This window comes from Octodon degus, unplaced genomic scaffold (assembly GCF_000260255.1).
Source record: "Octodon degus isolate 3935 unplaced genomic scaffold, OctDeg1.0 scaffold00189, whole genome shotgun sequence".
In the NCBI taxonomy this organism is placed as follows: Eukaryota; Metazoa; Chordata; class Mammalia; order Rodentia; family Octodontidae; genus Octodon; species Octodon degus.
In genome coordinates, this window is record NW_004524765.1 from 4,128,849 (window position 1) to 4,129,219 (window position 371).

Below are 371 nucleotides of genomic sequence, written 5' to 3' on the forward strand. Positions count from 1 at the left end.
TATTCTTGGAAACTTTTTTTACCTTTATGCCACTGGACAAGCACCTAACAAATAAAAAAATAGGCTAATCTTCTTGATCAATGTACGCATGAAAATTTTCATGACACTTGCAAACAGAATGCAAAAAATAATTTTAAAATGCTATACCATGATCAAGAAATCTTAATTGTATATATTCAGGGATAGTTCAACATGTGTAAATCAAGAATGGACTATATCACATAAGTAGATGGAGTGAAAACCTTGATAAAATACAATATCCTGTCATTTAAAAGGCACTGAAATACACACATACGATAATTACTCACTATGGTGTCTGGATTTAAGAAAGATTTTTTTTTCTTTTTTGGTGGGAAGGTGGCTCAGCCTGC